Source organism: Mesoplodon mirus, assembly GCF_964341445.2.
Source record: "Mesoplodon mirus genome assembly, chromosome: 6".
NCBI lineage: Eukaryota > Metazoa > Chordata > Mammalia > Artiodactyla > Ziphiidae > Mesoplodon > Mesoplodon mirus.
The window spans coordinates 86,531,196-86,546,946 of record NC_138982.1 but is presented as its reverse complement, the minus strand read 5'-3'; the positions used below and the strand labels follow the sequence as shown (position 1 = coordinate 86,546,946).

At 37.2% G+C, this 15,751-nt stretch overlaps 1 protein-coding gene across 12 annotated transcripts in view; it reads right to left on the bottom strand.

Annotated features, from left to right (window-relative positions):
* Positions 1-15,751, bottom strand: part of ZBTB20 (zinc finger and BTB domain containing 20) — an 825,027-nt gene that overhangs the window by 230,076 nt on the left and 579,200 nt on the right. Inside the window, exon 2 of one of the 12 annotated variants that reach the window (XM_082624263.1) lies at positions 14,124-14,217. The exons of the other annotated variants lie outside the window; for them this stretch is intronic. The gene's annotated coding sequence lies outside the window, so the exon portion shown is untranslated. The remainder of the gene's footprint in view (positions 1-14,123; positions 14,218-15,751) is intronic. 12 annotated transcript variants of the gene reach the window in all.

The following is a 15,751-nucleotide window of genomic DNA, read 5'->3' as shown; positions in this document are numbered from 1 at the left end:
TCCCTAATGTTACATAAGAGCTTACAACTTTCATTCAGTTACCTAATTTTTTAATTAAACAAGTATTTATGAAGGGCCTACATATGTGTAAGGTTTACAATACAGCTATGTGTAAAGCTTAAAATAAGGAGACATAAAAGTTCCATCACTGAATGGAGGATGGTTTAAACCTGTTTGCAGCATTATTTAAAGGGTACATTTTCATTTTTTTATATTAATTTTCTCTTGTTTGTAATTCTTAGGGCACCGACATAGCACTGCTTTCATCAGCAATAGATGTGCCATCTCGATACAATTTATAATCAAGTAATTTTTATTAGTGTACTTGGATATCTCCTTTTTTCTCAAATAGCATTTACGCATTTAAATGAAGCCAGTTGAATAAGATGGCTTTTGGTTAACAGCTGGTTTAAATTTCCACTCAGATCAGTCCTGATCAAAAACCATGTAGTTCGCTGGAAAGATACATGTCTATATGCATATTCTATGCCTCACTCAGGTTTTGGCCTTATGGCCATGGTTTTAGAACTACTATCAATTACATTGTGAACTCCTGCTTGTTTGGGGTTGAAAGGAAAAAGGAAAATTCATACTTATTTTGCACAAAGCACTGTGCAGGAATCCAATGGCTGTAGCCTCTGTTCATCATCAATTCAGGTATGATGGAAACCTGTGGGGAGCTGACCTGCAGTACTGATCTCTTAGATCATCTCCCTTCTCTCATGCAACTGATATCTAAGGAGCTGCAGAGCCCCAGGCTCTCAGTTATTCTCAGAATCAAGTTCACCTATACATATACCAAAAGAAAATCATTTTAAAAACACGGCTGGATTATTTCTTAAACATTAATATAAAGCAAAAAGAGCAAAAGAAATGGATGTAGGAATCTCATTTCATTATATTTATTAGGACCTGAAAACCTACCTTGAAGAAAACTAGTCATGGATAAGAAAATAACTTCTTCACAGTGGTTAAAGAAAAAAGTACCCAAAGAAATAAACAAACATATGAAAGCCTCTTAATATACCAAGGTATTACTATATTTATTTCTGACCTTTGGCTACTGAGAAAATATGAAGGATGACAATTCTATAGCTATTCTATATAATGGCAGATGTTCCTCTTATTCAAGGAAACAAAAGCCTTTTATGACATTTTACTAAATGTCTATCCAACCAAAGAGCATTTTATGTGTTCATTTTAGATAGTCTTGTTCACCAGTCTTTATAACTTAAAAATAAAACATTTTCTTAAGCAGTCCACCTTGTGTATGAGTGTGTTGAATATTTTCTTTAAGTGTTAATTTTGTAGTACATGATATAGTAGAGTGGGACAATTATATACAACAATTCGTCTATCAGTCTTATATTTCTACTTCCTTTTCTAAAATATATTTAAATTAATGGCAAAATTCTGTTAAGTGTTCAATGTATATCCTCACTGCTGATTTTTTTTTTTTTTTTTCAGTATGCGGGCCTCTCACTGTTGTGGCCTCTCCCGCTGCGGAGCACAGGCTCCGGACGCGCAGGCTCCGCGGCACGTGGGATCCTCCCGGACTGGGACACGAACCCATGTCCCCTGCATCGGCAGGCGGACTCTCAACCACTGCGCCACCAGGGAAGCCCCTCACTGCTGATTTTTTCACCATGGTACCATTACCGGTACCACAATGGTTCCTCATGTCTTAAGTCTATGCAGTACAATCCATTCTCTATTACAGCATCATTTTCTTTTTGTAAATAGAAATTTGGCTTTCACACAGCAATTTCCACTAAACTATAAAAGTGCTAATGATGCCCAATTTAGGACATAAACAACTTACTACTGTCTTCCTTTGAGCCTTTCTCTTTTTTAATTTCTCTAACTCATTACACTAAGAATATTCTTTCTTGGAAAGCTGTGGCAGGATGGATTTCATAACGGGTTACAAGTTGACTTTTTAAAAAAACTGATGCTGATATTAGACTTTTGGTTAACCTATCAGTTAAGAAGTGTACTTTGTACTTGACATTTTTCTTGCTTGGGCAATTGACTCCAAATATCCTTCTTCTATTTTGCTTTCCTCACTGTGCATCCTCAATTTTCTTTCTATAAAATATCCTTTCTACTTCTATATAACTATATCTTCTTTAATTATTTTTCTCACTTATCACATCTGATCCTATTTTTCTTATGCAATTAAAATATTTCCTGAGTACATTTTAGTTCAGTAGCTGGTTGTATTTACATCACTTATTCCACAGTTTGTTTGATGACTTGCATAAAGCACATACATTTATCAAACTGACTCACATTCACTGTGAATAAACTGAAGTCCAAACTGCAAGTGGATTTGTCTATAGCTTTGTGTAAACATGATGCTGGACAAGACTGCCATTCTTCAGCTCTGTTTCCTTTTCGCTTATGGAGGAAGACTTGAAGACAATAAGTGTGTTGTTTTAGCTTTGTAATTTTTCTTTTTTTTTTTTACTTGTCCTTAAGGGCTTACATTCACCCTTTAGGAAGAAATTATAATTTCTTATTTTCTGGTCTCATTCTTTTTTTTTTTGGCTGTGTTGCGTTTTTCGTTGTTGTGCACTGGCTTTCGCTAGTTGAGGCGAGCGGGGGCTACTCTGTTGTGGTGCGCAGGCTTCTTGTTGCAGTGGCTTCTCTTGTTGTGGGGCAGGGGCTCTAGGTGCTCAGGCTTCAGTAGTTGCAGCACGCGGGCTCAGCAGTTGTGGCTCGCGGGCTCTAGAGTGCAGGCTCAGTAGTGTGGCACACGGGCTTAGTTGCTCTGCAGCATGTGGGATCCTCCTGGCCCAGGGCTCGAACCCATTTCCCCTGCATTGGCAGGCAGACTCCTAACCACTGTGCCACCAGGGAAGTCCCCTGGTCCCATTCTAGATCTTTTTATTTTCTTCCTGTTTGTTCTCCATTTTAAAAATCATAATTTATGAGTTGTCTTTTGAATATACAGAGCTTAAGATAGATTTTTCTAAAGGGGATCTGGAATAAAAAATGCCTGAACACATGAAACAAAGGGAGCTTATAGACTCACAAGGATTAAAAATTACTTTCGGGCTTCCCTGGTGGCGCAGTGGTTGAGAGTCTGCCTGCCGATGCAGGGGACACGGGTTCATGCCCTGGTCCAGGAGGATCCCACATGCCACGGAGCGGCTGGGCCCGTGAGCCATGGCTGCTGAGCCTGCGCGTCCGGAGCCTGTGCTCCGCAACGGGAGAGGCCACAACAGTGAGAGGCCCGCGTACCGCAAAAAAAAAAAAAAAAAAAAAAAAAAAAATTACTTTCATTCTCTTTCTAATTTTGAATATAAAGATGCTTTTATTTATAAGTCTGTCCTTTAAGTAGTATGGAAAACTCAAAAAAATTTCCTGTTTACAGTGAAAGAGATTCAATTTGAGTTGTAATATTTATTGAGAATCTACTATGTCCAAGACATTATACCAAGTAAACTTCTTTCACTTAAAGAATTAACATCTAGCAGAAGAATTAGACTAATACCAGATGATGACACAAATTAAGTTTCATACAAGCACCACCAAAAATTGTGGGAAGAGGAGTCCCTAGGATGAATCAGTGACCTTTGCTACAGAGAAAGATGAAGAGAAGTAGGCACGAAGGGTGCATAAAAGTAGTGGACTTTGAGATGGGCCTTAAGGACAGACAACATTTGACAGATGGAAATGAAGAAAGGGGTATATATGCAACTAAATAAAGAAAAGAGTGTTAGATCAAAAGTGGGATATTCAGAAAAAAAGTGCTCTTCTATGGAAACTGTAGATAATATTTCAGATTCTACTCTTACAAATTATTCTAAGCAAAGTTGCCACTCATTATATGGTACTCAATGTAAAATCTTCACCTAGCCTATAAGGTACATTACTAGTGAGACCAGAAAGGATGTAAGTAGATGTGAGGCTATGACTAGACATACCCTGATTGTGTCCCAGATGTTTCTGTAAACTTCTCAATACGGTCTTTAAAGAAATAAACCTCACAGAACTTTTATTGTTTTAGACCACTTTGAATTCCATAAATAAATGGAAATAACTGCAGCTAAAAACATGGAGATTCCAGATATCTATGTATCTATTTACTATTACAACTTAACTCTATTTCCTTATTATTTTATCTCTAGCTAAAGTTCTCTGGCAACAGACAACAAGGGAAAAGACCTCAAGAGTTATGAAATCTAATCTAAAAAGATGATGGAGTCAAGGACAGTGGCACCTTTTCGAACTTTTTACTTGAATCCTCCTGGTTTTTTTACTTTCCTAAGTCACTCACTACTCCATTCTACTTTACAACCATTGAAATAACAGAAAAGTTACAGAGATTCAGTAAATGTTCCTATGGCCTGTTTCCAAGTAGCCCAACATAAATAGGGGAAATAAAGTCAAAAGAGCTTTTTTTCTGACATGGGTTTCTAAACAATATAATTATGGTTCACTCCATGGTTATGAGCTTTTGGAGCTCCCACAAAAAAAGTCTTTGCTGCAGATGTGGCCACTGGCTGTTATACCCGGCAATTTGATCCATGTTTGTTGTTGTTTTAAACACACACACACACGCACACACACACACACACACACACAATCTTCTTGTGTTCAGTAGAGTAGGATGAAGCTCGATACAAAGGTCAGGTATTCCAATATGGTCTCTATTTGCTCATTCATGACCAAGGTGGAAGTTTACACATTTGATGCATGTGAAGATTGTGCCTATTACTCTGTGTTACATTTCTGACCTCAGAATTATTTATTTCAACAACACTATTTTATATAAGCACAAAAAATAAGCCCAAGCTGGACTACTGATGTTGGGTCATTCCAAGAAGTGTCTTCAATGTAGCTTCAAAAATTTACCCTCTTCTCTCTAAATCTAGGTTTATTTCATGGGACAGTTATATGGTGTCTTGCCAAGAAAGTAACTGAGAGTAATGCCTCATGTTTAATTGGGCATTTAGACTTGAGAAGCAATCCAGTCCAAGACTTTACCATAAGACTGCCAAAGCAACTAGATATCAGTGACAGTAAAAAAGACCTTAAGAACTCCACCATTTTGTTTTCTACATAGATCTAGGATGTGGCACATAAAGTATTAACACTTCATGAACATAGTAGCTCAATTTTTGTCAATTTCTGGTATGTACATTAAGTTATTTTTTAGGAAAAATATAATAAATTGAAGTATAATTTAACTTCCATTTTCCCAAACAGCCTCTTCTTACCATCCTTCCTAATGTATTTCTTTGATCCTTGGCAAATCAGTGAAAGAAATCAGGATTTTGCATTTGATTATGTGTACACTTATTAAAAGCATACTGGGCTTCCCTTTTCTGATGCTATTAGAGATTAATTATAACTTTCCTAACTCAACCTTAGTATTAGACTGGTAAAATGTATTAGTTAAAATGAACACCATAAATTCACAGTATAACTTATCTGGTACATTCTTATCTGGTACAAACTACTTGTGGTTTAAAAATGTGCTGTTCAGGACTGAATGCCTCAAATATAATCAGATTTTATTTCTAGAGAAGCAAAGTCTATACTTGTATGTGACCCCATCAGCAACTAACTTTGTCCTAATGGAATTAATACAGTGTATGAGTTCAGAATTGGGTAGATGAGAAGGGGAAGCGAGAATGAAACTCATTCACTCCCATGCTAGGTTTTGCAAAATAGCTTCCTTATTCCCACAGTGTGACATTTCTTTTCCTTATTTCCAGCACAGTTAAGGTCAGTAGCCCTCAAAATCTTCTACATAGAGATTTATGTTTTTTCCCCTAAAAACATAAAGATGAGCTTGTGATTAAAAAAAAAAAATGATGTCTCCTGCTAAATTATAGTGTCAGGTGGAACAGTTACCAAGCAAAATTTTGAAGAGTTAGTCATACTTCATGCTACCTTTCTATCTTTGTCTGCTTCACAGATTTGAGGACGGGGGTCACAGCTAGTTTATCCCTTTTGGTTAGAAAGCCTTTCCAGATGAGGTCATCATTTTCATCACTCTGTTTCTTTCTCTCTCACTAGAGTGTCTTTCTAAAGGCAACTGAGGACCTCTTTAGTGAAATATTGAAGGCAGGGAATGCCTAGAATGATTAAAATACACAAAGCTTTCCCATAGCACTTGTCCTTTTTTCTGTAAGGAGATGAGGTAATATATAATCTCCTTCCTATATTACTACCACAAGGGCAATTTGTGGGAGGAAGAGATGGATTTCTGGGAGTAAAATCCTGTTGCATGGCCAGGGCTATTTTCAGAAGGACTTATCTTCAATACCCTCATTTCAGAATTGGTCTCTTTGCTCAGAGCAGTACCTTGGGCAACACTGAGAACCCCCATCTTTAAGGGAAGATTGAAAGTTATTTCCTTGTTGTTGGAATATCTGATGAAGAAAAAGGAAGATGCAAAAACAAGAGACTCTGCTAATGTAAGGTGATGTGCATGAATAAATGTCAAATCCTTCTGCTGTTTCTCATGTGGTTTGTCTGATATCCCTATTTACTCTTCTGCTCTGCAGTTTCTACCACTGGACAGCCCCCATGTGTAATCTGGACAGACAGCTAGTTTGCTTATATACAAATTAAATAGTCCTCAAGTGCCAGTAGACCTCTGTGTCTTTTTAATACCCCAATAACTTCTTCAAGCAGGAACAGTTACAGAGAACCTTACCATAGAACATGGAACTCACACTAGCCAAAGAAATCACTACATGTGTAAATTAGACTAATCATTACTTCCTTTCTGGATACAGTGCTAGCGTTGCCTCAGAGTTTATGTTGAAATATACATTTTTATGAAATATTTCTCACTGTAGTCAGTATCAGTTTAGGAGTATCAAACGTGGATTCCCAGTTCCCGCACACCTGAAAACCAGAGAGAGAGGGAAGAGCTGAAAAGGGTAATAGACAAAGGCCTGGACTTTTCTTAGATTTTTAAGAGGCCTATTGTATTGGTAAATTCCTGATTAAAAACCTGACAATTGTCACTGCCAGACTATTCCTGAGCTTCTTCATCATATATATTTTTTTTCCTAAAGTTTATCAAAGAACTGAAGGGCTTCCAGAGATGAAAATAAACTTGACAATCATGTTGCAACTCAAACAGATCCTGATTCTTTTCATCACTTTTTAATTCATTGCAGATGGTGTAAATGGGATGTTTATTGGCTGGCAGGTAATGAGTCTTATTGTAGATAATAGTGATAGACGGGCTCTCACGCATGTTGATGGCCCAGCATCTCAGAAGCTGTATATGACTATCACCTATTGCATGGTAGCACGTACAATATTGTGACAGGATGCAAAGTCAAGTACATTCCCCTCAGTAGAAACAATTATTGGTACACCTGAATCTCACTAGTCACATATGAGTTGCACTGATTTCATCCTCACTGTCCACATGGGTAGACAGTCTGAGATGTGATCTAATGTCTACGGCTCTAAAAGGAAAATGTAATCTGTTTAAACATCCAAACACTCCTCTTCCCAGGTCCCGCCATTCATCACAACTGTCAGTGCTTCTGTGGAAGAGTAATGACCCTCAGGCATGGGATAATGCTCCGTGGGGGCCTTATGAATGCCACTGCAAAGCACAGAAATTGATCGGTTTACAGTGGAGCTGGTATGTGCATCATGAAAGACCTGTACTTACTCACTAAATTACAAGTGGCTGTTTACTCCTTATACAATAAAGCCTGGGTTAGGGAGCCACAGATCCTGCTGACTTTAATTGTCCCAAACATGTGAGCACTAGATTTGGGCCCATCAGTGAGATAGATTTAAACAGCTTGAAACTGAAAGTTGGATCAGTCATTCAAAAATGCATTGGGAGATAACACAGGTATTGTTGCCTTCCACTCTTTTTTCTTTTCCTTTTTTATCCTCTCTAGCAATGAAAGGTAACAACATCCCACTATCCAATATAAACACAGTTTAAAAAAAAAAAACAGAATAAATGTGCCAGTGAAAAGTTAATTCTTTGTTTCCTTCCTGTGGGCTTCCCTCCATTTCTGGATTTGCTCACACATTGTTTCTATAAAGTAGGATAAAGATGAACAGTTACATAGTATGAACTCATGATTTTCAAAATATCTCCCAACAGCTCTATTTCCTCATTTAACCTATATTGACCTTTTCCTTTAAATCCTCCCTACACTCCCAATCTCGTCTACGTTTACTATCAAATCTCCTTGGGAGACAGGCTAACTTGCACTCTATAGACTATTCATACCTTGGTAAATGCTCTATTATTTGAAAGTTTTATTCAAAATATATCTCTTCCTCAGCTCTCAGACTTCCTTTTTAAAGCTGGATATTCTCTTGTGATCTCTCTTTTGATTCTGTCTCCCTTAGTTCTAGTAGCAGTACTTTATTTTCAGGGCTTTTAGAATCTAGAAAGTCACCATGTTTTTCATATTTCTTTGATATTATTTCCTAATGTACCTTTAATTTTTAAATTTCCGTCCAATATTTTTCATCAACAACCTCGAGAGTACCAAACATTTTACTGTAGTTTATTTCTCAGTAAATAGGTTTTGGTAGTTCTGTTATTTTATTAGATCATAATATTTTTATGCTTTTCTTTTTTTAAAGGGGTAGAGATAGCTAAAACTGGAGGGGAAATAAAAGATACCTTTCAGAATGTCACATCTATGTTAAGTCACAAAACACTAGTTGGTCTTGCCTTGAAAATTGTTTTCCAATCTGTATGAGTTGAATGGCTCAACATAAATAAATGAAGGAAACTAAATCTTTTACTCACATTGACTCATTCCATTTTAAGAAAATTTACTAAGTAATGAATGGGCCCTTATGAAATCATTACAGTTAGGAGAGCTCTTTCTACTTGAGAATTCTCTGTTCCTTTGGCAGTTCAGGGTTATGTCCAACTTAACTATACTTTTGGTGTTCAAAATATTCTGATTATTAGTATTTCTTACGATGGGACTCAGACACATTCCTGGGAAAAGAGACTTACAATTAGAGAGATCTTAATAATTAACAAAATATACCAATGAGATAATGAAATTGGAAGCTCTCAGTATACTGCCAGGGATGAAATCTTTTTTGAGACTTAGGAATATGCTAGAAGACAATAAAAGAGATCAGATAGTGAACTGAGCAAAGTGACCTTTGATGTAAAGTGTCAGCTAAAAATGTCAATCCAATTCAGGACTGGATACAAAGGGATATTGTGTCGCTGAGCAGAGAGGTATTAAGTTACCTGATTATCTTCTCTGGAAGAATGCATTATGGTTTAGACACTTTTATTACCTGAAAGATGTAGACAAATCAGGAAAGATTAACAACCAGTTTTATTAGGAGGTAGCAGATGAGCTGGCATGAATAGCTCTGGTTGTTAAAAGTTCTGTATTCTCTTTGCAGCTTTGATATGCTCTCGAGTGGGAATAGTCATTCTTGAAATTTAGATAGGATAAATTATATTCTGTTCCCCAGAGAAAGGGCAGTTTGGGAACTGAAGGGAGGGAAGGTTTTAAAACAGCAGAAAGACCTGGGGTGGCAGAAGGGCAGGAAATTCTATTATAAGATTTTCAACTTTAATTAAAACAACAAAACAATAACAGCCATTTGTTAAGCCTTCATTTAAATAAACTCAGTACATTTAGTATGTGCAATATGTCTTTCATATTTAGTACCTAGTTGTTTTTGGTACATGCAATAAGATTATTCCATAATACTACACTACTATGCTCATGTTTCCCTGGAAATATAATTTGCAAGGCTATTCTAGAAACTCTGATTATGAAATTCAATATCACTTTCAGTTAGTTACCCTTAATTCTAGTGCAGTTTTCTCATGTCTTCACACTTACCCTGAAGCTGTAACCTCTGGTTTCATAGGAATGTCCTGGTGGAAGAGGCTCCTGCCCCTTGCCTTCTGAATGATTTTCTACATATACTTTCATATATAATTACATATTTTACCAATTAACACTATTTATGAATATCATTGAGAAATGATTCATATAATTTTCTAGTTTATTAGTGAAAATAAGTTGTCCAGAAGCTAACAATAAATTACCAATTTTTACACAGGCCATTATTCCTGGGTGTATTTATTATGATTTACCATTTCTTAAAGATTTCAATTGGTTGACAAAGTATAATAGAACTAAACCTACTTCAAGAAATGTTGGTGACTCACTAAAGTCCCAATACATTATACTAATATCTATCCCTGGACTCCATCTTTTAGTTCTATTGGGAAACACCTATAAACATAACATAATTTTTTTCTTTTCTGATGTTCATTCAAGTTACATTTGCCCCCAACCACTGCAGTATGCTTTTCTGTAGACTACCTTGAAGGGTAGATTGTGGTGAAGAATCAGGACATTGAAACTCATATTTAAAAGGGGCAGAAGAAGAGTTTAGATGACATGTGATCTTAGGCAGGCTTTAGGAGAAGATGCGGACTTGTGATAAACCTTAGTAAAATGAGCCCAAACTCTCAGTCACCCCCTTACCTACTGAGGTGCCCGGTTACTGGTGACTTTCTCAATATCTTTAACAATCCTCTCCCACCAAATAACTCTGCTTCATTTGCAAACATGGTTGGACTGTGTTCACATTTCCTTTTCCTCTTCCTCTAAGGAAGAACATTTTTAGGCCAAAATAATCCTTTAATAGGCCAAAGACAGGAGATGCTTCTACACATCATAAATCAGTTTCTGCTCTCTTGGCTGCTCAACATAAGACATCTCAAAATCTCCATGAAGCAATATATTACACTGTCATGAGTGTAATCTCCTTATTATCTTCAGTTCCGGACATATTCTTAACTATTAGTTGGGATTACTTCTCTTCTTGATCCTCTACACTTCATTATCTCTCTACAGCAACTACAACGATTTTCTCAAATGTGAAATCAGATCCTACTACATAAATCTCCAATAGTTGCTCACCACAACTAGAATAAAATTCAAACTTCTCACCCTGAAGCCTGCATAATCTGGTTTCTGACTCCTCTTCTGATCACATCTCCAATATACTTCTCCTTATTCCCTGACCTTATTTCATAATTCACATGCCTAACTCATTTTAGTCTCAGAGTCTTTGCTGTTGCTGTTCCAATTTCCTCTAGACCTTCACAGGGCTTGTTTCTAAGATCATTCAAGTCTCAGCCAGAGGCCATCTTTGTGCACTCTATCTCTATTAGGTTATACTCTTATTTTCTTCATTTCACTTATCAGTGTGTGCTAGTATGTCTACATATTTATTAACTATCTCCCCTAACTAGAATGTTTCATGAGGAAGAAGACCTTGTGAGTCCTGCTCACTATTATATTCCCAGTGCCTAGAACAGTAGGGGGCTCAATAAATATTTGCTGAATGAGTGAATAAAAGAATAATTGAACAATAACAGAATTAACAGTAAACAAGGGCAATACCAGTGCTTTTCAGCCCAATGGTTCTTTAAATGCACCTCAAATACTTGAAAAACAAAAATACACTTTCCTATCTGTTAGCATCAAAATTACTAATTTTACTAATTAAAAGACTGGACCTCAATGTACATTGATGACTGTTTCAAAATCATGTGACAAATAGGGATTTCATAATTCTGATCTCAAATTATGTGGGATGAATTAGTCCCACAGTGTTTTTCTTAGAACAAAATTGTAAACCAGGGATAATTAATCTGAGGTCCACCATTAGGCTTTAGGGGTTCTGTGAATGCTCTAAAAAGGTATTATGTCCTCTTTTGGGGAGAGGGTCCATAGCTTTCACCAGAATTTCAGTGGAAGCCCTAAATTGGAGGAGGCAAGGAATCCTTTCAAGCAGTACCATTCTAAAGCACTGTGCTATCCCAGCTTCCTCTGTGATGGCATAGGTTCTTTTGAATACAGAGATGCTAGATAGCAAGTTTCAACCACTGTCTATTTGAGGGTTTTTTTCTTTTTTTCTCCCCTAATCAATGTCTTTGTCTGTTAGGGTAAAGCTCACTTTACTCTAAAGCTTTCTTATGAGTTTTAGACTGTTACTTTTTGGAATGAGATACATGCCTGCAACCTCAACTCTGCTAAAATATCATTGGCCAGTTGGGATTCAATCTCATTTTTACCTGAATATGTTATATATAAGCATTTTATTAGCCTAAATTCTACATAACTCTCACATTTATTAATTACAAAATTTGGGGGAAAATTTTTAATGCAAGTCCTAGAAGGTTCAAATGAAATAACACTGGGTAAAAAAAAAAAAATAACATAGTACCAAAACAAAACAAACAAAAAAACTGGGTATGTTGAACCATATGAAATTGCCATTTCTGAAAGTCAAAATGATTGAACATTGGCAAAGTGAAATGGTTCAACCTGTGGTTCAGATGTTAACTGCTATTGTTGTTAGAAAAATTATTCTCACTCTCCAATCCTCCCTTCCTGTAAACACTTCCATTCATGTGGAATGCATTGCTGGTAAGTGGCACTGTGGGATGGGGTTGAATTTGCCTGTGATTTTAATTCATAATACATAGGCTTTCTTAATTCTTACCATAGCAGGTACCTCCAAATGACAGAGAGCCTGGAGAATGGGCCTTAGAAAATTAAATTTATAAAGGCTTATTTTTCTCATACCCAGGTGCACTTTTAACTGGACAACTTTTGAATGGATATTAAATCCACGGAGCAAGTTCATGGGGACTGTATTGGTTTCCTGTTGCTGCTGGAACTAAGTACCACAAACTTAATAACTTAAACAATAGAAATCTGTTAGAGTTCTGGAGGTCAGAAATCCTTAATCAAGGTGTCAGTGGGCTGCATCTTTCTGGAGATTCTAGGAGAGAATCCCTCTCCTTGTCTTTTCCAGCTTCTAGAGGCAGCCTGCACTCCTTGGCTCACAGTCCCTTCCTCCATCTTCAAAACCAGCCGTCTAGCATCTTCAAATCTCTCTCTCTCTCTGTGATTCTGCTTCCTTTGTCATATCTCCTTCTCTGACTCTGACCCTCCTGCCTCCTTCTTTGCTTTACAAAAACCCTTGAGATTACTTTAGGCCTACCCAGACAATCCAGAGTAATCTTCCCATCTTAAGATCCTAATTTACTCACATCTGCAAAGTCCCTTTTGCTATGTAAGGCAATGTATTCGCAGGTCCTGAGGATTAGGACATGGACATCTTTGGGGGAGGGGGCCATTATTCTATCACTGGGTTCAAAATATTCCAGATACTCAAATTTCAAATAGCAAGCAAGATAGTATCATATCATTTCTTTACAGCTATGTAGACATTTTTACACATACCCTCTTACAATTTTTAAAGAGATAGTAACTGACAACTCTCCAGCCTCACTTTTGGCACATGAGTATGGAAATCATAGTCTTAGTTTTGGTTTGTAGAGTCTTATTTTATCCCTTTACCCAGTCTCAGTTAATCCTACTTATATTCTAACTTGTCCTTTCTGAGGAAGTCATACTGCTATCTCTAGCCAAAGAATTATTAATAAGTTCTTTCAGCACTATCTTCTATTAACTCTAAAAATAAAAATAAAAGACACCGATTTTTAGCCAAGAACCAACCAGGCCAGATTCCGGCACTTCCCGTCACACCTTTCTTGTGCCCTTCCCTCAGGCACTGTATACAACCTGTCTGAATAAGCTAAGCAGCAGGTGCAGGTGTTAACACACATGACTATACCATGAGAAATTTCCTCCCTCAGATTCTCACGTGGATAAACTTAACTCAAATGCCTTCCTTCTTTACTCACCAAAAAGACCTGCTTCCCTGACCTGCATCTCCCCTGTCCACTATCTCAGTGAACATTAGCCCTTAAACATTTCAGCTTCATCAGCACAGGCCCATCATGACAGCATAACATCTTTGTCCTGCTAGAAACTATTCAGCATCCAGAGGACCATCTTTATGCTGATAACACTAAAATATAAAATAATGCCAACAGCTGGTGCTACAAATGGCTTTTAAAAACGATGTTCATTCACTAAAATTCCTCTTGCTACTTTTGACATGAAACACGCAGTCTCTAATTATTCTGATCAAGACGGTGAAATACAAAAACAAACTTTAATTGTGTTTAACAGATATTTAATCAGGACTCACTGAACTACAGATTAAAGCTGAAATTCATAAACCATAATTACCCGATTGTCGCAATCTTTTGGTCCACATTCTCCTTCCGTCTGGGCGTCTGGCACCTTGCCCCGAATTTCTTTTACTGTCTTCTCAGCTTCGTTACTGTTCGTGTTTTCCAGCAGAGATTTAGCACAGATTACAAAATATCTGTTCTTGGCAACTTTCTTCATTAGCTTTTTTTCCCCCTTGCAAAAAAGTTTATTTTTTTTCCCTACCAGAGTAGCTGAAACGGGCATACGTTTAGGGTGCTTTGGTGACACAAACTAATTATATAGTTATCAGGAGATAATAAGGCAGCAATAATGAGAGTTACTATAGCTATCACATAGGTATCATGCAATTTCTCCAGTATGCCATGCAGTGTGTCCCAGTCACCATGTAATTACCTCATCACTACCCCATTGTTTTATGGAAAATGCTTATCTCACCCTAACAAAACCTTTTCTGCCACATTTGGGAAAAAAAGTAGAATTCTTGGTTCTTATTTCCAGTACCACTTATTCCCAGTAAGATGCTATCTTGCAAATTTAAGAGAAACACATGTCCTCTCCTGAAAATTTGCTTTTACATGGAGCAAATGGAGCAATTCTGTTTTCTTTTGCTTTATTTCACCCAGGTGAGAGAAGTAATTACTAAAAATTCATACATTTTCTCTTCTGTTTTTTTTTTAAAAAGCAAACAAACAAAAACACCAAAAAAAAAAAAAAAGAAAAAAAAGAAAAGACCCAACCTCACCCTATTTACTTAGGATTCATTTAGTCTGGCACTTCCCCCCTACTCTTCCCTTTCAAATCTCAGTCACTCACATTTGTTTTTTCCTGGAATTATGGTGTAAATCATTCTTAACAAGCTAGCTTGAAACATGTCTCACTCAGTAGAAACACATAAGCCACTAAAATTGAAACATGGAACTGCAAGCTTGAGACTCTTTCTAACTATTTTTTTGGGCCACTCTTCTGAAGGACACGCCGAGTTTCCCTTGCAGTGCTGTAACCCCTGTGTCACACAGTTAGGATAACATCACAGACCAAGACGAAAGGATAAAGAGAAGGCACTGGCAAAAGAAGAGGTGGGTGGTTCCTTTATTCCCCCCAGTTGGGCAGACAACCCTATGAAGCAAGGGTTGTAGTTACTGCTTATTTATCTCAAGTTGATGGCTTGAAGTTTGACCTCACTAAGACCTCTGGATGACATCCCACCTGAGAGTTCCAGTTTAAAACAGGATGGAGTGGCTTACTTTGCAGCACAGATGAAAGCTGCTTCCAATTCTGCTTTTATTAGTCACCTCCCAGTCTGATAGCTTCCTATTCATTTGTACACTTAACTCAAGTTGTGGTCAAAATCACCCTCAGATTTAGAAGGGCCAGCAAAATTGCTATCCCATCCTATAGCATTGCTCTTCAATCACACAGTTTCTCCATATATAGTTGATGGCCTTTGAGATGCAAAATGCACCACTTTAATGTAGTAGAAGTCCCTTTCATTGCATTGCCAAATCTATTTAGCAGAATCTGCTTGGAATAATTTGTCCCTAGACTTGAGGATGCGCAGTGATTTTAAGCATTTTAAGCTAACGATAATGGTTAGTGCTGAGAACAGATGTACCTGGCTGTGATGTGATCTATTCCAGTAGGCT